The sequence below is a fragment of the Nomascus leucogenys genome, chromosome 2 (genome assembly GCF_006542625.1).
Source record: "Nomascus leucogenys isolate Asia chromosome 2, Asia_NLE_v1, whole genome shotgun sequence".
NCBI classification, from domain to species: Eukaryota; Metazoa; Chordata; class Mammalia; order Primates; family Hylobatidae; genus Nomascus; species Nomascus leucogenys.
This window is the reverse complement of record NC_044382.1, coordinates 109,989,943-110,015,493: the sequence shown is the minus strand read 5'-3', so window position 1 is coordinate 110,015,493 and position 25,551 is coordinate 109,989,943.

Sequence of the window (25,551 nt, the reverse complement as noted above, 5' to 3'; positions counted from 1 at the left end):
AAAACCTTATTATAAAGTAGAGTAATGAAGAGAGCATCTTACTTGCATGAAACCATTCAGATGGGTCAAATAATGTAAAGAATTTAGAAATGGATTCTTATTTGCTTGTGCAGCCAATTTATCTTGAAAAGTAAACAAGATGTTTGAGTGAAAGAAAAAATGGTGTTTCAAAAAGTGGTGCTAGAAAAATTGAATATCCATATAAAAATTATTTATCCCTTACTTAGTTTATTCTTTACAAAAATAAACTCAGCATGGATTATAGATCTGAAAACATATAAAGGAAAACATAGGAGAAACTTTTAGTGACATTCAGGTAGGCACAGCTTTTTTAATATGATGTGGGAAGCACAATAAATAAATTTAAAAAATTATTGACTTTCATAAAATTCAAAATATTTGCTCATCAAACACACTGCAAAGAAAATGGTAAAAATATATTCAAAGTATATATCTGATAAGCAACTTTCATCCATAACATCGAAAACACTTTGTTACTTAATAAGAAGTTGATAAACATCCCTATTAGAATAAAATTAGCAAAATATTTGAACAGATGCTCTGCTAAAGGAGATATACAAATGGCTCAGGCTCATTAGTCATCATAGAAAAGCATATTAATGCTATTAAGAGGTATCATTGTTGTTGTTATACAAGAATGCTAGTGATATTTGTACATTCATTTTGTGTGCTGAGACTTCACTGAAGTTTATCAGCTGAAGGAGCTTTTTTGGGCCAAGACTATGGGGCTATGGAATCATATTGTTTGCAAACAGAGATAGTTTTGATTTCCTCTTTTTTTATTGGGATGCCCTTTATTTCTTTCCATTGCTTGATTTCTGTGGCCAGGACTTCCAATACTATGTTGAATAGGAGTGGTGAGAGAGGGCATCCTTGTCTTGTGCTGGTTTTCAAAGGGAGTGTGTCCGGCTTTTGCTTATTCAGTATGATGTTGACTGTTGGTGTGTCATAGATAGCTCTTATTATTTTGAGTTATGTTCCTTCAATATCTAGTTTATTGAAAGTTTTTTTTAACATGAATGGATGTTGAATTTCATCAAAAATATTTTCTGTATCTATTCAGATAATCATGTGTCTTTTATCTTTAGTTCTGTTTATGTAATCAATCATGTTTATTGATTTCGGTATGTTGAACCAACCTTGCATCCAAGGGATAAAGCCTACTTGACCCTCTTGGATAAGTTTTTGATGGGCTGCTGTGTTTGGTTTGCCACTATTTTGTTGAGTATTTTTGCATTTATCAATCCAAGAGCCAAATCAGGAACCCAATTCCATTCACAATTGCCACAAAAAGAATAAAATACTTAGGAATACAGCTAGCAAGGGAGGTGAAAGAAGTCTACAATGAGAACTACAAAACACTGCTCAAAGAAATCAGAGATGACACAAGCAAATGGAAAAACATCCCATGCTTATGGGTTGTAAGAATTAATATAATTAAATGGTCATACTGCCAAGAGCGATTTATGGATTCAAGCTATTCCTATCAAACTACCAATGACATTCTTTACAGAACTAGAAAAAAAGAACTCTATTTTAAAATTCATATGAAAACAAAAAAAGAGCCCAAATAGCCAAGATAATCCTAAGTGAAAAGCACAAAGTAGAAGGTATCACATTATCCAACTTCAAAGCGTACTACAGGGCTGCAGTAACCAAAACAGCATGGTACTGGTACCCAAACAGACATATCAACCAATGGAGCAGAATAGGGAGCCCAGAAATAAGGCCACACACCTGCAACCCCTGATCTGTGACAAAGCTGAGAAAAACAAGCAACTGGGAAAGGACTTCCTATTAAACAAATGAATTAATAAGGATAGATCTTGTGCAAAACATGTTAAATGAAAGAAGGTAATCAGAAAAAAGGCCTATATATATATATAACATGGTATGTTACGTGAAATTTCTGAAAAAGGCAGAGTTATAGAGACAGAAATTAGATCAATGATTGCTTGGGGCCAGGGATGAATGAGGAATTTAACCACTAAAAAAGCATATGGAAATCTTTAGTGTAATAGAAAAGTTCTAAGATTAGATTGTGTTGATGCTTGCACAACTGCATAAAATTACTAATAATTTTCACATTGTGCATCTAAAATTTGTGAGTGTATAATATGCATATATTGATATCTATTTATGTTGGATTACAACAGGGGAGTTTGAAAATCTATAAACATAGCCTCAAATACCAAACTAAAGAATTAAGAATGTGCTCTATAGATTATGCATAACAATTGAAAAATGTTTGTGTTAAAAAATTTTTTGTGAAGAAATAAGATATGAGAATTAACCATTCCACTATAGTAGGGGTTGATGCTGACACACCAATTAGGTTAATTATTTAGGAAGACATTACAAAATAATTTCACTGAAATCAAATGTTCTATTTGAATTTTCAAACTTTTGTACAGTTGTTTTGGCTCAACAAAACTAATTGTTACTAAACCTAACTTATAGACATATTTTTTTAGCTATATTTTTAACTCTTTAGTGAAACTGTCTTATTTCTGTTACATAAAATTGGAATGTAAATTTACCAAAATTAACATATAAATCACATAAAAAGCAACTCATTTTTAGCACTTTAAATACATCTTAATTTTTGTAAGGCATCAATTTATATGGCAAAATATTACATAAGCCTATTTCATTAGTCTGTATACTTTCTGTGTGCATTTTTGAAAAGCCTACTAGGATGGCCTCTATCTACTTCATAAATAAAAGAAAAGAAGGAGAATAATAAAAATTTAATGTCCTTCTTAGATAAACATCAAGGGAATCCATGAGATACAATCAAAAACAGATATAAGGCAGTGAACAATTGAAACCATAGGTACATTGTGTAATTTGCATAGATCTGCCAAGTAAACTCATTCAGGTGTGAGTATGGGCGATAAGTCAAAAAAGCTATGTAGCTTAATGGTTAAAAACAAATAAATGAATAACTGTAAAATAACTGAATCAAAGGGGCAAAAACGAAGTTAACTATTTTTAAACTATGATGATTGAATAGTAATCACCCATATTTTTATCAGTATTTTCAGTATATGTAAAACCATGATCAGCCTCCTAACTTCAGTATTCACATCACTGGGAGTATATGGCAAAAAACAAAAACTAATTCTAAAGAAAAAAATGTAAATAAAATTAGAAATATTCACTGGTTTGACTCTATAAAAAAGAGAAAATGTCATTCTAGAAGTCCTAAGACACTATAATAGGTGTCTAAAAAACTAGTATTAGTTATAATTAGGACATAATAACTTTCTGATTCAAGGTTCATTTGGTTTTCATGCAGTTTTGATTTCAACCGTCTCCCATACTAAACATTAACCAACTAATAGCTGAAATCATGGCTTATTTGTCACCTCTCCTGGCAGAGCTTCGTGTCTATCTGAAACTAAAATTAAGGATATGTAGAAAACAAAGGGATAATTGTTTTCTTACTTGAACACATTCTCCCAAAGTGGAGCCTCCCAAAAACTATTTTAAGGCAATTAGTTTGTTTAAGATCAGTTTGGAAAAATGTTAGGGGTAACAATGTGGAAAAAGAGCTGTGTGATCCATACAACAGGTAGTCAGAAAGAGGTATCATTTTATGTGATGTTCCTCCAATTGTCCCTTGTCCATCCTTCCCTCAGTCTTACTCTCCTGACCGTGCCTTTACAATAGCAAATGTTCTATGGATTTTATACATGAGCTTGGAATAATTTTTTCTTTAAGATTTTCCATAGGACTCCAAATATAATCATAAAATGTAGTCAACCCAATTACAATGTATATGTAATTCATAGTATGATAATTTGGACATTTAAAAAAAAAGAATTCCAAGTAAAAAACTGACTATCTCCTACCTTCAAAAGCAGAGCTCTTCTAGTTTTCCTTTATTATCCATAGATTCCCAAGTCAGGCTTAAAGACAATTTGATCTTACCACTATGAGAAGACTGTAAAAGCATCTTTATATGGTTTGGATCTGTGTCCCCACCCAAATATCATGTTTAATTATAATCTCCAGTGTTGGAGGTGCGACCTGGTGGGAGGTGATTTGGTCATAGGAGCAGAGTTCTCATGAATGGTTTTGTATCATCCCCCACTTGGTGAGTTCTCATAAGATCTGGTTATTTAAAAGTGAGCAGCACCTCCCCCTTTACTATCTTCCTCTATTCTCTCTGTGTCAACGAAGATTCTAATATCTAACTTTCAGGTTGAGAATGAAATGCACTTATGTATGTGGAAACTGCTGGCTGACTGTATCAGTTATTCATTGTCACGTGAAGTGCCTCACTCACTTTTTGCATTCTGCCATGATTGGAAGCTTCCTGAGGCCTTCTGAGAGGCAGAAGCCACAATGCTTACTGTACAGCCTGCAACCATGAGTCAATTAAGCCTTTCTTCTTTATAAATTACCCAGTGTCAAGCAGTTCTTTATAGCAGTGAGAGAACGAACTAATACAGAATATTGGTACCAGGAGTGGGGTATTGCTAAAAAGATACCTGAAGCCACTTTGGAACTGGGTGACAGGCCGAGGTTGGAAGAGTGTGGAGGGCCCAGAAGAAGACAGGAATATGTGGGAGTGTTTGGAAATTACGAGAGGCTTGTTAAATTGTTGTGACTAAAATGCTGATAGTGATATGGACAATGAAGTCCAGGCTGAGGAGGTCTCAGATAGAAATGAGGAACTTACTGGGAACTGGAATAAGTCACTTTTGCTACACTTTAGCAAAGAGACTGATGGCATTTTGCCCCTACTCTAGGGACCTGTGGTTCTTTGAACTACAGGGTGATCATTTAAAGTATCTGGTGGAAGAAATTTCTAAGCAGCAAAGTGTTTAAAAAGTGACCTGGCTGCTTCCAATTATCTATGCTCATATGCACAAGCCAAAAAATCATCTGAAACTGGAACTTAATTTAAAAGGGAAGCAGAGCATAAAAGTTTGGAAAATTTGTGTGGTAGAAAAGAAAACACATTTTCTAGGAAGGAATGCAAACAGGCTGCAGAAATTTGCATGAGCAAAGAGAAGCCAAATGTTAACAGCCAAGATAATGGGGACACCTTGAAGGCATTTCAGAGAACTCTGTAGCAGCCCCTCCCATTACAGGTGCAGAGGCATAGGAGGGAAGAATGGTTTCCTGAGCCATGTATGGGGCCCCACTGCCCTGCACGCCTTGGGACACTTCTCCCCACATCCCAGTTGCTCCAACTCCAGCCATCCTCAGGTCAGGATACTGCTTCATGGGGTGCAAACCATAAAGCTTTTTGGCTTCCACATGGTATTAGAGTTGAGGCTTGGGAGCCTCTGCCTGGATTTAAGAGGATATATGGAAAAGCCTGGATGTCCAGGTAAAAACCTGCTGCTGGGGTGGAGTCCTCATGGAGAACCTGTACTAGGTCAGTGGAGAGGGGAAATGTGGGGTTGGACCCCCCACACAGAGTCCCCACTGGGGTACTGCTTAGTGGAGCTGTGAGAAGAGGGCCACTGTTCTTCAGACCCCAAAATAGTAAATCCACCAACAGCTGGCGTTGTGCACCTGGAAAAGCTGCAGGCACTTAATGCCAGCCCTTGAGAGCAACTGTGGGAGTTGAACCCTAGAAAGTCACTGGGGTGGAGCATTCCAAGGCCTTGGGAGCCCACCTCTTGCACTGTTAAGCCCTGGATGTGAGACATGGGGTCAAAGGAGATTATTTTGTAGCTTTAAGATTTAATTGCTGTCCTTCTGGGTTTTGGACTTGCATGAGACCTGCAACCTCTTTCTTTTGGCTATTTATCCCTTTTGGAACAGGAGTATTTACCCGATGCCTGTACCTCCATTGTATCTTGGAAGTAACTAACTTGTTTTTGATTTTACAAGCCCACAGGCAGAAGGTCTTGCCTTGTTTCAGATGAGATTTTGGCCTTGGGACTTTTAAGTTAATGCTAGAATGAGTTAAGACTTTGGGGGACTGTTGGGAAGGCATGATTGCATTTTGTAATATTAGAAGGAATTACATAGGGGTAGAATAATACAGTTTGCATCTGTGTCGCCACCAAAATCTCATGTCAAGTTGTAATCCCCGTACATTGGAGGTGGGGCCCGGTGGGAGGTGATTGGATCATGGGGGCAGAGTTCTCATGAATGATTCAGTACCATCTCCCCTTGGAACATTATAGTGAGTGAGTTCTCATGAGATCTGATTGTTTTAAAGTGTGCAGCACCTCACCTTTCACTCTCTTTCTTCCTCCTGCTCTGGCCATATGAAGTGCCTCACGTTCCCTTTGTCTTCCACCAGGATTGGAAATTTCCTGAGGCCTCCCTGGAGGAAGAAGCTGCTATGCTTTCTGTATAGCCTGCAGAACCATGAGCCAATTGATCCTCTTTTCTCTATAAATTACCTACTTTCAGGTATTTTTATAGCAGTGTGAGAACAGACTAATCCATATCTAATTCTAGGAGGCTGTACCGTGTAGGAAATATTGCTTGGCTCACAACTATGAAGGTGGAGTTGGAGAAAGAGGGATGCTGGAAATGGTCAGTGGCTTCAGCTGATGGAGATAGAATGAATTAGAAAGATTTCACGTGAAACATGTTTAGTCTTTCTAGTACTTCCAGCTGTGTCACTGAGTTTAGGGCGGGGTGTGTGTGTGTTTGGCATGAGGAATTGAACTTAGAAAAAACAAGTTAATGTGAGCTCAGAGAAAATAACTACTTATAAACGTTAGCTTCTTAGGATATTTGTAGTTCTTCTATAAAATATTTTAGGTCAGTAGTTCTCAAAGTGTGGTTCCTGGACCAGCAGCATCAACATCACCGGATAATATTTTAGAAATGCAAATGATCAGGATCCATCCAAAATCGACTTCATCAGAAATTCTGGAGTTGGGGTCTAGCAATTTTGTACTCTAAGAAGATACACTCTCTTTATCACTTTCTGATAAAGTTTGAGAACCATTGACATACATGGTGGTGGAAGAAGTTCAATATGATCTAGACCCGGAAGCAGCAATTTTTTTTTCTGTAAAAGACCAGATAGTGTGGATGATAAGTATTTTAGACACTGTTTTCCATCCAGTCGCTCACAACTATCAATTTCTGCCATTGTAGCACAAAAGAGCCATGGATAATAAACAGACTAATATCAATGCTTGTCTTTTAATAAAACTTTAATTACCGAAGCAGGTGGTGAGCCGAATTTGACTAAAGGTCTTAGTTTGCCAACTAGTGTTCAATCTGAATACCTAGTATTTATCAAGCAAAAGAACATATAATCATCTTTAGCTTATAGACAAATTGTTATTCCTATCATTTTATAGAAAAGGAACTGACAAACGGATGGGCTAATTATGTCCCTAAGGTCTTCCAAATCAGTCATAGAATGTATTTAAAACTAACTTCTAAGCTTCTCATCTATGTATTAAATATGCTTTTCCAATGGATACGTGAAATAGAATTTAGAATAGTTTAATACTTTCAAAAGAGATAAAAATCAGTTTGCTGAAAAAATAAATATTTCATAGTCTGTTCAACATAAAAAAAGTTTAGAAGTCATCCTCCTCATCCTCAGAACAAGAAAAAGGCCCAACAAACTGAAAATCAACAACTCTCCCTTAATCTATCAGAAAATTGAGGTCACAGGGCAAACTGTACCCTGAAAACTGGAAAATAGGCAAATACAGAGAATAACTACTTATTCAAGGAGCAGAAGCCCCTATCTAGAGCCAGCATAAGTAAAAACAATTACCAGGTGAGTGACCAAATTGCTGGAGATCGAGCAGGAGCTAGCTTGGGAGATAAACACTCCTGCATGTCCAGTCTTAGTTGGGCTGCCAGACTTTCATGAGTTTTACTTCTAAGAGCCTCACCAGGTTCTCATTAAGAAAATTGGAGAAAAATATCCTTATGGCAGGAGGATAGACATGTACTCATTTTTGAAATGCACCCAGAGATTCTGTTCTTAATAAAAGTCTGTCCTTCAAAAAAACTATTTTACCAGAGCCTGAATAATTTGGATTTTACCAGAACCCAACTGACCTTTCAGGAAGGGAAATTCCAAACACCAGCCCCTTCTAGACTTCATGTTTTGTCTAAGTGAGAGGAAAAAGTGAAAAGCATTTGTAAATGTCACAGCCCAGGGGTACAGGCTCACTAAAATAATTAGAACTCATTGTAGGATTTTACAATGATTCCCTTCTTCCTAAACCTTACTAGCACATTAATTGGGATTCTGTATAAGAACAAAGAATTACAGCTGAAAGAACTGCAAGGTTCAGTCCTATTTAAGAAGAAGTCTATAGAAAAGCCTAAAAACAACAGCGTAGAAAAAATAACATTAGAGGAAATTTAGCTTCTCACCCCTGTGGCTACAGTGAATAGTAAATATAGCCTAATTCCTAGTTAGATTAACAAAACCTTACACTAAAGAACTATTTACCTAACTTCCTTTTATCTGCTATATCATGTCTAGCTTTCAACAAAAAATTACACAGCATATAAAAGACAAAAAACACAGTCTGAAAACAAAGCAAGCATCAGAACTAGACTCACATGTGATACAGATTTTGGAGTATCAGAATAGGAATTTAAAATAACTATGGTTAATGTGGCAAGTGTTCTAAAGGAAAAAGAGTACCATATGCACATGGATAATGTAAGCAGGGAGATGGAAACTCTGAGACTCAAACAATCAAAAGAAAGTGCTAGGCACCAAAATAGAAACAAATATAAAATGGTCATAAATACATAAGATAATTCACTATAACTTGTAATGAAAGAAATGCAAGCCAAAAGAATATTTTTTTTTTCACTTCTCAGAATGGTTAAACACTTGGAAACACCAAACCCTCGTGACAGGATTGAGAAATAAATGTACATTTTTTCTGTATTGTTAGTAGAAGTACAAAATCTTAAAATATAGGACAATTATCTGTCAAAATCAAAATGTTTATTGCAGGTATCTTTCTACCAAGTAATCCATCTTACCAGAATTTAGTTTTGGATATTCTACAAATGCAATTGATATAATAAAAGCATATTCATAATATCCTAGGCTTTTATGGAAGACAGGGTTACAGGATGATAAAAGGCACTAGCATTGCCATTCTTGACTCTCAAGTCAAAAATATGTGTAAACGTAGACCCCGACCTCACAGTTGAACCCTCATAATCATAATAGCTCTCTATGAGGGAAAAGGCTCTGATCTGTATTGATTACCAATATGCCTTATGTAAGTACTTCCATCACAGGCAGTTCCAAACTGCCAAAGTGAAGTCTTTGAACAAAAAGTTTGAAAACAATGGACGAAGAGTATTCTGTTGTGTGTATATGATGTATTTTCTTAATCCATTTGTCTCTTAATGGACACTTAGGTTGATTTTATAGCTTTGCTGTTGTGAATAGTGCTGCCATACAGATGGGGGTACAAATATTTCTTTTATATAATTTCTCTTCCTTTGAATAAATATGCAGTAGTCAGGTTGCTGGATCACATAGTAGTTCTATTTTTAGTTTTTGAGAAATCTTCCTACTGTTTTCCATAGTGCCTATACCAATTTCCATTTCTACCAACTATTCGACCATGAAAAAGGAATGAAAGTCATGCATTTACAGCAACTAGGATGGAATTGGAGGTCATTATGTTAAGTGAAATAAGCCAGGCACATAAAGACAAATATTGCATGTACTTACTCACATGTGGGGACTAACTCCACATGTGATCTCGTGGAGGTAGAGAGTAGAATGAGAGATATCAGAGGCTGGGAAGGGTGTGTCATGGGGGTGGAAGAGACAAAGAGAGGTTGGTTAATGGGTGTAAACATACAGTTAGAAGAAATAAGTTGAATAGCAGAGTAGGGTAACTATAGACAACAACAATGTATTGTATATTTTAAATTAGCTAGAAGAGAGGACTTGAAATGTTCTAAACATAGAGAAGTGATAAATACTAGAGGTATACCCTGACTTAATCATTAGCCATTCTATGCATGCAATAAAATATCACATATACCCTATAAATATGTATAACTATTATGTCAATAAAAATATTAAACAAAACGTACACATTTGGCTTTCATAAGTCTAGGTTGGCTGACTCCAGCACATCACTGCCTTTAACAACCTCCTAGCCAAGTAAGACATAAGATCTTGGCTGAGGTCAGGCTCCCAAAAACTGGGATTAAAAAAAGGTCAGGTGTGGCTTGAAGTCACGCAAACACACACACACACACACACACATCCATAACTAAAACTTTACAGTTTTACTAAACTGTAAAGTAAATACTGAGCACCAAGAAAAAAGAATAAAAATGTAAATACCAAGAGACTGGAGTGAGAGAGAGAGAGAGAGAGAGAGAGAAACTTTCCTGACTTTCCTGCACAATAGTTTCTGGATTTAGCTCAGCAAAATAGAAATAAAGTATTGAGGAAAGATATCAAAAAAAGTTCAGTGTCCAATAAAAGATAAAAGATATGGTACCTGGAACTTTACCTAATGGCAAGATGGTAGCAACTAAGGCGCTGAACTTGTTTTAGTAGCAATTTACTTCAGCCTTGTTAGCACAGAGGAAGTGTCCTGTGTTGAAAGAGCAAAAGTGAAAGTGTATAAACAAGGTCACCCTTTGTACATCATGATGCATGGTAGTGAACACTATGAGTCACTTGGCATGAATTAGGTAACAGCTATTGGGAGAAAATACCAACCTACCTTCTAAAGTCAGAAATATTTACTTCCTTTTCATATAACTTAATTATTTCTGAAATAAAGTATGAATATATAAATGACAGGCAAGGCTGCAGAGGGAAATGCTTACACATGCTTATACACTGTTTGTGGAAATGTAAATTAGTTCAGCCACTGTGAAAAGCAATATGGAGATTTCCCAAAGAATGTAAAACAGAACTACTATTCAACTCATCAGTCCAATTACTGGGTATACACCCAAAGGAAAATAAATCATTCTACCAAAAAGATAGATGCACTTATATATTCATTGTACTACTATTCACAGTAGTAAAGACATGGAACCAGCCTAGGTGCTCATCGATGGTGGATTGAATAAAGAAAATGTACATATAGACCATGGTATACTATGCAGGTCATAAAAAAGAACAAAATCATGTCATTTGCAGCAACAGGGATGAAGCTGGAGACCATTTTCCTAAGCCCTTTAACACAGGAACAGAAAACCAAATATCATATGTTCCCAACTGAAAGAGGGAGCTATATATTGGGTACACATTGGATATAAAGAGGGGAACAATAGACACTGAAGATTACTAGAGTGGGGAGGGAGGTAGGGGGCCAAGGGTTGAAAAGTTACCTGTTGGATACTCTGCTCAGTACCTGGGTTATGGTATCCATAGAAGCCCAAACCTCAGCATCAGGCAATATACCAATATAACAAAGCTGCACATGTACCCCCTGAATCTAAAATAACAGTTGAATTTTTTTAAAAAAGAGAAAACTGGATTGTGCTGGCATCCTGACCTTGAATTTCCAGTGTCAGTTGTAAGAAATAATTGTTTGCTTTTTAAGACACCCAGTCTGTGGTTATTCTGTTGTATCAGCCAGAACCGACTAATACAGATTATTTTCTAATTTGACAGAAGTAATTTACTCAAAAATACATTACATACCTGCAATGTTACATACATACTAGGCAAAGACTCAGGAAAACATTGTTGCATAGAAGGAATTAATTAATGATGCAGGCACATTATGAATTATAAAAATTATTAAGTTTTCCTAGGTATTGAATGTCATGAAGACCATAATGATACCTTTTGGGACAGTACACGAGAGAAGGAAGTTTTTGATTCTTATATCCATGATATTGTATTTTTATACTACAATAAGGCACCTAGTTTCAGAGATTTTAGCTTCTTTCAGACTTGATGATCTTTGTGACAGACTGCTATAGTGGAAATAGCACTAAACTATTCCCTTGAGCTGAATTTATAGATAAAGTACATCTACTTTTTCCTGGAGAATTGGTAGAGAATGTATTATTTCACCTTCCCTTACTCTTGATAGCTATTTTAAAGAAAGATTGCCCATTTTCATGTTCAACAGTCTAAAGAGATTTCATGGTCAGAGAATCATAATGTTCTCAATAAAATGTAGCATCTCAAAATCTTTTGGCCTTATGCCAACGTGTACATCATTCAGATACACCGCATTAAAATTTTTTTAAATACATCTTCACGAGCTAGTAAAAGAAAAAAGAATTCCGCTCACGAATAAAGGAGAAAGGCTTAGCACATTTTATAGTTTTTGTAAGACTACTCCTGCCTATCTAATTTACCTAAGAACTTTATAAAGAGTAACTGAAATTGTCATTTGATTTATATCAATGAAAATGGAGGGAATTGAAGCAATTTTCAAACAGTGGCATCTGATGATAGAGCTGTGACTACAAATGGTTTCCATGTCTCTTAGTCATTCAGTGCAGCCATTCAGGCTACTGAACTATATAGTGAATATAAAGAGGAGGCTCTATGAGGTAGAGTGCAGTGTGGGGGATGGGTAGCCTGCTTCACCCATTGAAAATAAATGAAATACTTTGATTAAAAATTTTTAATAACTATATTTCCCTAAGAGTTTTGAATTAGGTAAACATGGCTTTTGAAAAATATAATTTCTTTAGGGTGGTGCATCATGATTTGGAGCAGAAACTGCTAAATGGCTTCTTACTTAGTTGCATGGCCCAGAAATAATATTTTCCCTCAGAAATCAATAAATCAGTAATAAGAGAAACCAGAGCAGTCTCAGGTAGAGAAGACACACTCACATGCTTGACGTTCAGCTGGCACATATTAGAATGTCTTCTCAGTGTTTATAACCTTTTCTGATCAGCCTGGTATCTATTCTGATGGGTCAATACTTTTGCTGTATCAACTAATGAATATTTTGAACGCCATCCACAGTAAAATGTAAGTGAATTAAATAAATAGCAGAGTCAAGTGAATTTGGAGAAAGATAAAGAAAAGCAAACAAAATTTTAAATTCAGTAAACTTAGATGAATTAGCGGCATTCAGCAGAATATTTGGTGCAGCTTTGAACTTAAAACTTTCAAACACAGGAAAATATCATCAGGTTAGAGGTAATGGAATAATAAACTAACAGATGCTTTGGTATTAAAATACTTCATATTCCTTTAGCTTGGTGGTTCTTATATTTTCTGCATTTAAGAATAATTCAGGAAATTAAAAAAATATATATCCACACTCAAGTCCCACCGAAGACCACTTGAACAACAATTTCTGGGAGTGGGGCACGATGATAGGTAATTTTAAAGGTCCCTCATCTAATTCTAATAATGACTAGTTTTTTGAAACAAGTCTAACTCCTGATTTATTTATGTATTTATGTACCTTTTATTGAGACAGAGTCTCGCTCTGTCTCCCAGGTTGGAGTGCAGAGGCGTATCTTGGCTCACTGCAACCTACACCTCCCAGGTTGAAGCGATTCTTCTGCCTCAGCCTCCTGAGTAGCTAGGATTACAGGTGTGTGCCACCACACTCAGCTGATTTTTGTATTTTTAGTAGAGACGTGGTTTCACCATGTTAGACAAGCTAGTCTCAAACTTCTGACCTCAAGTGATCCACCTGCCTCAGCCTCCCAAAATGCTGGGATTACAGAAGTAAGCCACTGCGCCTGGCTAAGTCCTGATTTAAAATGCTCTCTAAAATAGAAGGACTGTCATTAGCTACTGTTATGAGTAGAATTGCATCCCCACAAAATTCATATTAAGTTCTAACCCACGGTACCTCAGAATTTGACCTAATTTGGAAGTAGAATCATTGCAGATCTAATTAGTTAAGATGCAGTCATACTGAAGTAGGGTGTGCCCCTAATATGATTGATGTCCTTCCAAAAAGAAAGAAAGAAAAAAGACAACTTAGACACAGAGACACAGACATGCATATAGGGAGAATGTCATATTAAGATGTAAACAAAGATTTGGGTGGTGCACCAGAAGCCAAGGAACTTCAAAAATTGCCAGCAAACCAAAAGGAGGTAAGAGAGAGGCATGGGACAAATTTCCCTCTGACATACATCAGAAGGAATCAACCATGCTGGCACCTTGATCTGAGACAATAAATTTCTGTTGTTTAAGCCACTCAATCTGTGGTACTTGGTTATGTCAACCTTAGAAACTAACACAGCTAGGAGTGAAATTTCTCCATTATTTTTAACTGTAAGTCTTGTTTTTCTTTTCTCAATGCACAGTGGACGTGTTGGCTCTATGGATTATTGAGATATTCTCCAGCTCTTTCACTATATAATTCAGATGACCCTCTGATTTCTGTTTTTCCACAGGTAGATGAAATTGCTTGTCATTTTGTTAGCTTTCCCTTCAGTTGGGCAACAAATTTTCTAGATTCTTCACTAGAATATCATTTGTTTATGCTTAGGCAGCCCAAGAAAACCATGGTTATCAGGATTGATGTCCTTTACACAGGTCTCTTTCTGTTTAACTTTGGTAGAAGAATAAATTTCTAAACACATTGCATATTTCTTTAGGTGTTATATATGCCTTAGGCTTTCTATGAAGACTCATTCAAGATATTTCCAGCTGATGTCCAGGAGTATTTCATGATGGCAACATTTTCTTTAGTGCACTAACAACCGTAAACAATAAAAGATATTTTCCTTATCCCAAATTTTCTTGTCACTTGGCTTCATATGCTATGGGAAGGAACTTCCTCCCATAGCATGTAGGAAGAACTGATATATATTGTACCAAGATGATGGTTTTATTGTCTGGGAAATAATTCTCATGGTGGCAATTTTGGGAAATCAGCCCTTTCATCGAGAGCAAATACACGATTACTTTGTCAGTGCAGGAAATAATACAAGAAAGAGAATTCTAGATACACCCTTTCTACTACAGATTTTTTAAATTAATGCAAACATCAGAAGGCAAGGCACAGATAAGAACATGAAAATAAAGAAATAGAATAATGGCAGTCACCATCAATAGCAACATGGAGTAGATGGAATATGCAAGATCTTTGTGGGAGGCAAATATTAATAGAATATTTCACAAGATAATAAGGAGAGAAAGAGAAATATTGCTTATAAGCTCACATAGACATTATAGTGTAATAAAACCTGGAGTGAACAAGTATGGTAAAATGAAAAGTCTGAAAGAAAAGAAGAGAATCCATAAGATGCTTCTGAAAATGTCACCAGGGTTTCATTAGGAATAGGTTTGAAATAGGAATGAAAATAGGTCACTGCTGAGAAATTTGTGACATCCCTGAATAAAAAACAAAAAAGAGAGAAAAATAAAGATAGTTGAGAATACAAAATAAAATGAAATGCTGATTTAGTTATTCATCACTAGGTAAAATTTGGTTTAAATTATGATGTCATATATATTCTCAAGTAAACATCAATTATTAAGCCAAATTTCAGTAACTTGAAAATGTATCAGTAGAAAATGTTCAAATCCACACAGCATATGTGGAATCCTTTCAGCACTGCTCTTTAGATGTTATTAATTGTCCTATGGAAGAGAAAGAGGAGGATTTCTTAAATGACATTTGAAATTTTATCATTTTCACCTGCTTTCCATGCTCTTCACTAAAATTTCTTTCTTACTAAAATGCAGATGGTTTCTTTTTAACTTTTATTTTAAGTTCGGTGGTACATGTTCAGCTTTGTTATATAGGTAAAGTTGTATCATAGAAGTTTATTGTACAGATTGTTTCATCATTCGGGTATTGAGCCTAGTATCCATTCATTATTTTTCCTGATTCTCTCCCTCCTCCTTTTGATAGTCCCCAGTGTACTCTATATGTCCATGTGTTCTCATCATTTAACTCTCACTTATAAGTGAGACCACGGAGTATTTGAATCTCTGTTCCCATGTTAGTTTCCTAAAAATAATGGCCTCCAGCTTCATCCATGTTCTTGCAAAGAGCATAATCTTCTTCTTTTTTATAACTGCATAGTATTCTATGGTATATATATACCACATTTTCTTTATCTAGTTTACCATTGATGGGCATTTAGGTTGATTCCATGTCTTTGATATAGTGAATAGTGCTGCAGTGTGCACATGTGTGCATGTGTCTTCATAATAGAAAAATTTATATTACTTTGGGTTTATACACAGTAATGAGATTAGAGTCAAATTGTATTTCTGTTTTTAGATCTTTGAGGAGTTGCTACACTGTTTTCCATAGTGGTTGAACTAATTTACACTCCCACCAAAAGTGTATAAACATTCCCTTTTCTCCACAATCTCACCAGCACCTATTATTTTTTGACCTTTTAATAATAGCCATTCTGACTGGTGTGAGATGGTATCTCATTGTGGTTTTGATTTGCATTTCTCTAATGATCAGTATGTTGAGCTTTTTTCATATGATTCTTGGCCTCATGTATGTCTTTTGAAAAGTGTGCGTTCATGTCTTTTGCCCACTTTTTATGAGGTGATTTGTTTTTTTTTCTGGTAAATTTGCTGAAGTTCCTTATAGATGCTGGGTATTAGACCTTTGTCAGATGCATAGTTTGCAAAATTTTTCTCCCATTCTGTAGGTTGTCTGTTCACTCTGTTGATAGTTTCTTTTACTATGCAGAAGCTCTTTAGTTTACTTAGATACCACTTGTCCATTTTTGCTTTTGTTGCAGTTGCTTTGGAATCTTTGTCATAAAATCTTTGCCTGTTCCTACGTCCAGAAAGGTATTGCCAAGTTGTCTTCCAGGGATTTTTTTAGTTTTAGAATTTACATTTAAGTCTTTCATCCATCTTGAATTAATTTTTGTACATGGTGTAAGGAAGGAGTCCAGTTTCAAACTTCTGAATATGGCTAGCCAGTTATCACAACACCATTTGTTGAATTGTTGAATAGGATATCCTTTCCCAGTTGCTTGTTTTTGTCAGTTTTGTTGAAAATCATTTAGTTGTAGGTGTGCAGCCTTATTTCTGGGTTCTCTATTTTATTCCATTGGTCTATGTGTTGTTTTTATAAAAGTACCATGCTGTTTTGCTTACTATAGACCACTACTATAGTTTGAAGTCAGGTAGTGTGATACCTCCAGCTTTGTTCTTTTTCCATAGGATTGCCTCAGCTATTTGGACTCTTTTTTGGTTCCATATAAATTCTAAAATATCTTTTTCTAGTTCTGTGAAAAAAGCCATAGATAGTTTAATAGAAATAGCATTAAATCTATAAATTGCCTTGGACAGTATGGCCATTTTAACTGTATTGATACTTCCCATTCATGATAATGGGATGTTTTTCCATGTTTGTGTTGTCTGATTTCTTTGAACAGTGTTTTGTAGTTCTCCTTGTAGAGATCTTTTCCCTCCCTGGTTAGCTGTATTCCTAGGTATTTCATTCTTTTTTGTGGCAATTGTGAATGGGATTGCATATCTGATTTGGCTCTTGGCTTGACTGTTGTTGGTGTATAAGAATGTTATTAATTTTTGTATGTTGATTCTGTATCCTGAAACTTTGTTGAAGTTGTTTATCAGCTTAAGGAGCTTTTGGGATGAGGCTATAGGGTTTTCTAGATAGAGATTCATGTCATCTGCAAACGGGTAATTTGATGTTGTCTGTTCTTATGTGGAAGGCTTTTATTCCTTTCTCTTGCCTGATTGCTCTGGCTAGGATTTTCAATACTATGTTGAATAGGAGTAGTGAGAGAGGGCATCCTTGACTTGTGCTGCTTTTTAAGGGGAATACTTTCAGCTTTTACCCATTCAGTATGATGTTGGTTGCAGTTTTTTATAGATGGGTCTTAGTATTTTGAAGTATGTTCCTTCAATACCTAGTTTATAGGGAGTTTTTATTATGAATGGGTGTTGAATTTTTTTTTTTTTTGAGGCGGAGTCTCACTCTGTCGCCTAGGCTGGAGTGCAGTGGCACGATCTCAGCTCACTGCAAGTTCTGCCTCCCGGGTTCACGCCATTCTCCTGTCTCAGCCTCCCGAGTAGCTGGGACTATAGGCACCCGGCACTACGCCCGGCTATTTTTTTTTTTTTTTTTTTTTGGATTTTTTTAGTAGAGACGAGGTTTCACCATGTTAGCCAGGATGGTCTCGATCTCCTGACCTCATGATCCTCACGCCTCGGCCTCCCAAGGTGCTGGGATTACAGGCGTGAGCCACCATGCCCGGCTGAATGGGTGTTGAATTTTATCAAAAGCTTTTTGCTCTATTTATTCAGATAATTAATGTGGTTTTTGTCTGCAGTTCTGTTTATGTGATGAATCACATTTATCGATTTGTGTATGTTGAATCAACCTTGCATCACAGAGATAAAGCCTACTTGATTTTGGCAGGTTGGCTTTTTGATGTGCTGCTGGATTCGATTGGCTAGTATTTTGTTGAGGGTGTTTACATTCATGTTCATCAGGGTATTGGCATTATATTTTCTTTTTTGGTTGTGTTTCTGCCAGGTTTTGGTTTGATAATGCTGGCCTCATAGAATAAATTAGAGAGGAGTTATTCCTAGTTAACTTTCTGGAATAGTTTCAGTAGAAATAGTGCCAACTGTTCTTTGTACATCTGGTAGAATTCAGCTGTGAATCCATGTAGTCCTGGTCTTTTTCTGGTTGGTAGGCTTTTTATTACTGCTTTAATTTTGGAAGTCATTATTGGTCTGTTCAGGGATTTAATTTCTTCCTAGTTTAACCTTAGGAGATTGTAGTTTTCCAGGAATTTATACAGTTCCAGGTTCTAGCTTGTGTGCATAGAGGTGTTCATAGCAATCTCTGAGAGTTTTTTTTTCCCCTTATGGGGTCGGTGGTAATGTCAGTATTGTCAGTTCTGATTGTGTTTATTTATATCTTTTCTTTCTTTCATTATTAGTCTAGCTAGTGGTCTATGTCATTTATTGTTTCAAAAAACCAACTCTTGCATTCATTAGTCTTATGTTTGTTTTTTCATGCTTCAATTTTATTCTGTTCGGCTCTGATTTGTGTTATTTTTTGTCTTCTGCTAGCTTTAGGGTTGGTTTGTTCTTGGTTCTCTAGTTCTCTTAGTTGTGATGTTAGGTTGCTAAATAGATCTTTCTAACTGTTTGATGTGGGCATTTAGTGCTATAAATTTCCCTCTTAAGTCTGCCATAGCTGTGTCTCAGAGATTCTAGTATGTTATATGTTCTGATTATTTTCAAAGAACTTCTAGATTTCTGCCTTAATTTCAAAGGTCGGACAGGAGTAGGTTATTTAATTTCCACATATTTGTATGGTTTTGGTGATTTTCTTAGTCTTGATTTCTAGTTTTATTTTGCTGAGGTCCAAGAGAGTGGTTGTTATGATTTCTATTCTTTTGTATTTGCTGAAGATTGTTGTATTTTCTGTTGTGTGATTGATTTTAGAGTACGTGTCATGTGACAATGAGAAGAGTGTATATTCTGTTGTGTTTGGGTGGACAGTTCTGTAGATAGGATGTAAATGGACCCTGTCAGGTCCATTTGATCCAGTGCTGAGTTCAGGTCCTGAATATCTTTGTTAATTTTCTGCCTCAATGATCTGTCTAATACTATCGGTGGGGTGTTGAAGTCTCCCACTATTATTGCATGAGAGTCTAAGTCTCTTTGAAGGTTTCTAAGAACTTGCTTTGTGAATCTGGGTGCTCCTGTGTTGGGTTTTGGTTCTTTATTCAGCTTGCCAGTCTGTATCACTTTATTGGGTCATTTAGCTCATTTATATTTAAACTTAGTATTGATATGTGTGGATTTGATACTGTCATCATGATGTTAGCTAATTATTATGTACACTTGTTTGTGTGTTTGCTTTATAGTGTCACTGACCTGTGTACGTAAGTGAATTTTTACAGTGGCTGGTAATGATCTTTCCTTTCCATATTTAGTGTTTCCTTCAGGAGCTCTGGTAAGGCACGTCTGGTGGTAATGAATTGCCTTACTTGTCTGAAAATGATCTTATTTCTCGTTTGCTTCTGAATCTTAGTTTGACCAGATATAAAATTCTGTGTTAGAATTTCTTTTCTTTAAGAATGTTGAATATTGTCTCTCAACCTCTTCTGGCTTATAGAGTTTCTGCTGAGAGGCCCACTTAGGCTGATGGGCTTCCCTTTTTAGGTGACCTGACCTTTCTCTATAGCTGCCTTTAACTTTTTTTTTTTTTATTTTGACCTTGGACAATCTGATGACTATGTGTTTTGGGGAAGATCTTGTTAAGTATCTTACTGGGGTTCTCTGCATTTCCTGAGTTTGAATATTTTCCTCACTAGCTAGATTGGGGAAGTTCTCATGGTGATACCCTCAAGTGTGTTTTCCAAGTTGCTTACACTCTTCCTATCTTTTTCAGGGACACCAGAGATTCATAGATTTGGTCCGTTTACGTAATCCCATATTTCTCAGAGATTTTGTTTATTCTTTGTCATTCTTTTTTTCTGTATTCTTGACTGGCTTTTATTTTTGTTGTTGCTGTTTGTTTTCAGACAGCCAGTCTTCAAGCTCTGAGATTCTTTCCTCAGCTTGGTCTATCCTGCTGTTAATACTTGTGATTGCATTATGAAATGCTTGTAGTGTGTTTTTCAGTTCTATCAGATCAATTATGTTCTTTTCTATAGTGGCTATTTTGTCTGGCAGTTCCTGGATCATTTTATTGTGATCTTAGCTACCTTAGATTGAGTTTCAACATACTGCTGCATCTCAATAATCTTTATTCCTATCCATATTCTGAATTCTATTTCTGTTATTTCAGCTTTCTGAGTCTGGTCAAGAACCCTTGCTGGAGAGGTGATATGATTGTTTGAAGGAAAGAAGGCACTCTGGCTTTTTGAGTTGTTCGAGTTCTTGTGTTGGTTTCTTCTCATCTTTATGGGCTGATGATTCTTCAATCTTTGAAGTTGGTGAACTTCAGATTTTTTTTTCTTTTATCCTATTTGATAACCTTGAGGGTTTAACTGTGCTATAAGGTGAATTCATCCAATAAACTACATTTCTGGAAGATTTTAGGGGGCCAGCACCTCAGCTCTCAACTCCTAGATTACATGCTCTAACTCTGGGGACCTTATATTGGGCCCTGACTTTGTTCTCTAGCTCCTAGAGGTTAGGAATCCACTGCACTGGTTGTGGGGGAGGGGGGCGATGAGGTGCTCCTGGACCGTTTGTCACTGAACTCCAATGGGTAGTGCCACCCAAAGCGTTTTGTAGTGAGGTGGCAGTTGAATCCTTACTTTTTTGCAAGTATGAGCAGTAGCAGCCGCAGCAGCAGCAGTGAAGCAGGGTGCATACTCGTTGGCTGCTGCAGGATGCTAGTGGGTACCAGCGTGCCTGCTTCCATGTGCGAGTTCACTCCAGTGGTGGAGGCAGCACGGCTGTGGGGTTGGGGGCCCTTGCTTAAAAACTGTGAGTGAGATTTGCTGGTAGTAGTGTTAGCATGGAGGCAGGGAGCTGACGGGCACAGGTCTGTGTATGCTCTTTGTGCACCACAGGCAGGAGTGGTTGCTCAAGGCAGGGGAAGGTCCACTGTTCTCTGTGCCTAGTTTCACTCCCATGGTAGTGTTGGTGCAAGAGCGGGTTGCTGGCAGGGATGGGGCTAGCTGGCTCTGTGGATCTGACAGCAACGGTGGTCTGGTGGGGAGATATGGACAAACTACATTCCCGCCACAGCTGTGGCAGGGCAGGGCGTATCCACACACCCATGCTGGTAGGGCAAGAAAGGCAAAACCCGCCTCCTCACGCCCACATGCTGGCAAAACAAAATGAGGGGTTTGCTGTGGGCCTGGGGTAAGCTGCAGTGTGAGGAGGCAGCAGGTATGCTGATGTGTAGCCATGGGGGCTGCCCTGCTAGAGCTCTCTTCAGGTTAGGCACATCCACTGGCGCAGGAGCTATGATGCGTGCCCCCAAGGCACCTGAGGCTGCCCTGCAAGCTGGTGTGGCCAGGCTGGCACCCTACAGAGGCCACAGACCAACAGTTGCTCAGGTTGAACTGGCCCTATCTGATGGGAAGACCACTCTGCAGAGTTCAGGACCGATAGTTTTCTTATGGCTGAAGTCTCCTACCGGAGCAAGTTGAATGGCCTTCCCTGGCTGTGCTCTGCTACAGATACACTGGCACCAGACCCTCTGAACTTCACATCAGCTGGCTTGAGGCCCCTACCACTTCTGTAAACAGCTCTCCCTGCCAACTCAAGTGTTTGTGGTGGTCAAGGGGGGTCTCCTCCTGTTGGCATTCTGGAGGCCCATGGCGAGAGTGGGTTACTTCTTGTCAGTTCAAACTCACCCGGTCCCGCAGAGTCATTGGGAGCCCAGAATGAGTCCCATTGCACAGTATCCCTCTGCAGGGTTCCCAGCTTCCTCTCCTTTCAGCCCGGCTTCTGCGTCTTCCCTTCCTCCACTCTCGGTGCCTCCCCTCTGAAGATCTGGTAGGAGTGCACCAGTCTTCTTAGTTCCTCAGTGGCAACAGTTCCACCTGGCTGGGTCTAGTCGGCCATCTTGCCCTCTCCCCGACCACTCTCATTTTATTGTTTTTACTTACTTGTAGCTTTATATGCTATTACACAGTTATATAGAAAAGAAATCTCTTTAAAGGATATATAAATGATTCATATAGCTCACCAGATATTCCTGCTTTTGCCCACATCCAGGTATAATACAGGCTTTCAACTACCAGTCCCTTTCAATCTACGAATTGCCATTTGATTTGCTTTGGATAATAAAGTATGAATGATTACAACCACATTTACATAGAATTAGGAGTGCTAAGATGCAAAATTCACCATGTCTTACTTCTTTGCCTTGGTAATCATGGATGAATGTGCCAAGATGAAAACTACATCAGCCTGGGTTACTAAGTGACTGCAACGAGAACACTCCACATGCCTCCCCACCTCATCATCTGTGAGGGACAGGTGGCATGAGCAAAAATATAAATATTTGTTAGTGTAAGCCACTGAAATTATAGGATTGTCTGTTACTTTGGTATAACGTATATTAATTGATAAGAATGGTATCAAATCTTCTACTTTGTTATTTAAAAATGCATCAAAATATAACATACACTTGAAGATTTGAGTAGTTATTTCTTTAAAAAAGCAATTAATAGAGAATCCACTTTGAATGTGTCACTGAAGAAAAGGCAAAATCAAGCAAACAAATCAAAATAAAACCTTAACTATCTATGAATTTGTTTTTTTCTAGAAAAAGTGTTATATATTTTTAGAATCAAAATTAGCAGATTTTAAAGTATTCTGACCTATTAAAAATTAAAGAAATTAAATTTATTTGTTCCAAAAATTTATAATTTTGGTCTGTCTCTTATTAAAATAACAGCAATTCATTTTCTGGAATAAAATAGTATTGTTTTTAATTCTATGTGTCTAGATTCACAGAGTCATGAGATTTTAATAACCTTATGGAATCCTGATAGTAACATTCTAATCTGTCACACTATCTGTTTTTGTATGGCTTCCCACTATTCCAAAAGGGATTTGTAGTAATATATGTAGTGGGTATAAAGCTAATCTATCAGACAAGATCAGCACAATGTTACATTTGATTAGTAATCTTGTTAATCATTCAAAGTCATTGGAAATTATTCCAAATATTTTCTGAATTATACCAAGAAGTGGCAAAGAAAAATTACACTTATGAAATAACGTAACTAGTTTAATGTTATTTTCTTGCTGAGCTACCACTACCTCATGTGAAATTAGTTACTTCTCAAATTTGCAAATCACTCCTCAATACCATCTCTTCAAACTGAGCCTTCTGTATTTCTCCTTCTCTCTCTCTTAACTGCCTGATATGATTTGGCTGTGTCCCCACCTGAATCTCATCTTGAATTGTAATCCCCATAATCCCCACGTGTCATGGGAGGCACCTGTTGGGAGGTAACTCTCATGATAGTGAGTGAGTTCTCACAAGATCTGGTGGTTTAAAAGTGTTTTTGCAGTCTCCTCACTCCTCTCTCTCTCTCCCGCTGCTGTGTAAAATGTGCCATGCTTCCCTTTCGCCTTCCGCCCTGATTGTAAATTTCCTGAGGCTTCCCCAGCCATGCAGAACTGTGAGTCAATTAAAACTCTTTTCTTTATAAATTACTCAGTCTCAGGTATTTCTTCATAGCAGCATGAGAACTGACTAATACACTGCCCTTATCAGAACTGTTATTTCATTAAGTTATTAAATGTTCAACTTGGATCTTCTTTTAATATTTTGCTACCTCTTATATCAATACAAGTCATTGGCCAAGTGGTGGTCAAACATAAGAAATGCATTAATACAGTAAGAAAAGTTTTAGTGTCCATTAACGTATAAAAGCAAATGTCAATTTTAAACAATATAGACGTATCCAGAAAATATAACATTAGGTTAGACTATAAGTTGAAATATTTTTAACTTTTATTTCTAGATTTTAACTTGTATTACATTATGTACAAAATGGTCTGTTTCTTTATTTTAATTTGCTTCCCTCATATTTCATTATGTTTATTTAACACCTTTCTACCACCAGTGTGGATCTTGCGTAAACGGGGAAATTTATTAAGCTTCCACACTGTCCTTATATTAGTAAGCAAATAAGGCTTATATTGTCACCATTATTAGGGTCTTTTTCCCCTCTAGGTCTTATTATTTTAGTTGCTTCCTATGATGCTCAGTTTATAATTAAAGAGATAGCAGAGGATTTTTAAAACTGTATTTAATTTCTAATAAGTAAGTTTTTGAAGGTAATAGCAAAATATTAACAGACGGTTGCATCCCTTAAATCCATGTGAGAGCACTCTGGAGAGATCTAGCATGAACAGTGTAAGTTCAACCTTTTAAGATTCCTATCTAGTGAGCAATTGGCATCTATATTTTCTTCTCTTAGGTATTTGGAGATAAAAATCACGTGGTGGCATTTCATATTTCACAAACTAAATGACAGTACAGGAGTAGTTTCCCATAATAAAGGTGCTTTGGGGAGTTGAGAACTATTATATGACTCATCAGCTTCAAATAATTTTGCCACTGTAGATGAAGGGTAATATCTCTTGTTGAAAGCACAAGTTGAGATAAGTATTTTTATGAGAAATTTTTTAGAAACTCTCTGCATAACATATAGTCCAAAATTGTGACAGGTTTATACTATGCAGTTCTGCTTAATGGCTTATGAGAAACCAAATCAACAAGAAATAGCTAAAGAAAAAAAGGGATGTGCAGAGTACATGGCAGAGAAATTTAGTGACTGAAGTTAGTAGGCTAGCTCATAGGTACATAAAAAGGTACTTTGATGACCTCTAGAATCAAATGAAATAGAATAAATTATACCTTAAATGGAAATCTTATTCCCGTGATGTGCTAATTATCACTAGAGTTGGATAATCACTTTATGGGTATTAATCCTTTCTGGACAGTAGAATGTTATGCACTAAGACTGGTTTAAATAATAGCCTAAAAACTAGAATACTTTATTATTAGGGGAAAAGTTAATTTATCATTCTCCAAATTTAATCTCAAATGTGACAAAAGATATTTCAAAATGGCATTTCTTTTTGAACACTTAATGTTCTGCAAACAATATTACTCAGTAAATGTGATTACAATTGTCTAATTTATTTTTGTATTTGTAAGCCTGTGA